This window comes from Nanorana parkeri, unplaced genomic scaffold, assembly GCF_000935625.1.
Source record: "Nanorana parkeri isolate BGI_ZX_2015 unplaced genomic scaffold, ASM93562v1 scaffold3982, whole genome shotgun sequence".
Lineage (NCBI taxonomy): Eukaryota > Metazoa > Chordata > Amphibia > Anura > Dicroglossidae > Nanorana > Nanorana parkeri.
Genome location: NW_017310249.1, coordinates 9,481 through 10,060, shown reverse-complemented (window position 1 = coordinate 10,060; position 580 = coordinate 9,481).

Here is a 580-nt window from a genome sequence, read left to right as displayed (position 1 = left end):
AACCTGAATAACAAAATGAAAAAATGAGTTGTTCTACAGAAACCACTCACAGTGTAATATGAACACTCTAGATCCCTGTAAAGCACATTGACACAGACACCATTTTTTTAATTTTTTTTAGACTAGGGTGCCTTGAGGTTTTACTATATTTAGGTCCATTTCTTATATACCAATACACTTCTGTTGTTGTGCTGAGCTTTCACTCAAGTGTCTGAACCTAGGGATGTCCCGATGCCACTTTTTTAAGACCAAGTACAAGTACTTGCCCTCGTGTACTTGCCGATACCAATTACTGATACTTTTTCTTAAAGAGACATGTGACATTTTTCTTAAACAACACAAACTCATGATTTTAGGGCAGTTTCTCACCAGGGCTAAATACAGTTATCTGCAGACCACAATACATGTCTGCAGAGCAGCCCAATACATGAACCCCCCCAGAGCAGCCCTATATATGATCCCCCCACAGGAGCCCAATACATGATCCCCCCACAGCAGCCCAATACATGATCCCCCCACAGCAGCACAATACATGATCCCCCCACAGCAGCACAATTCATGATCCCCCCACAGCAGTATC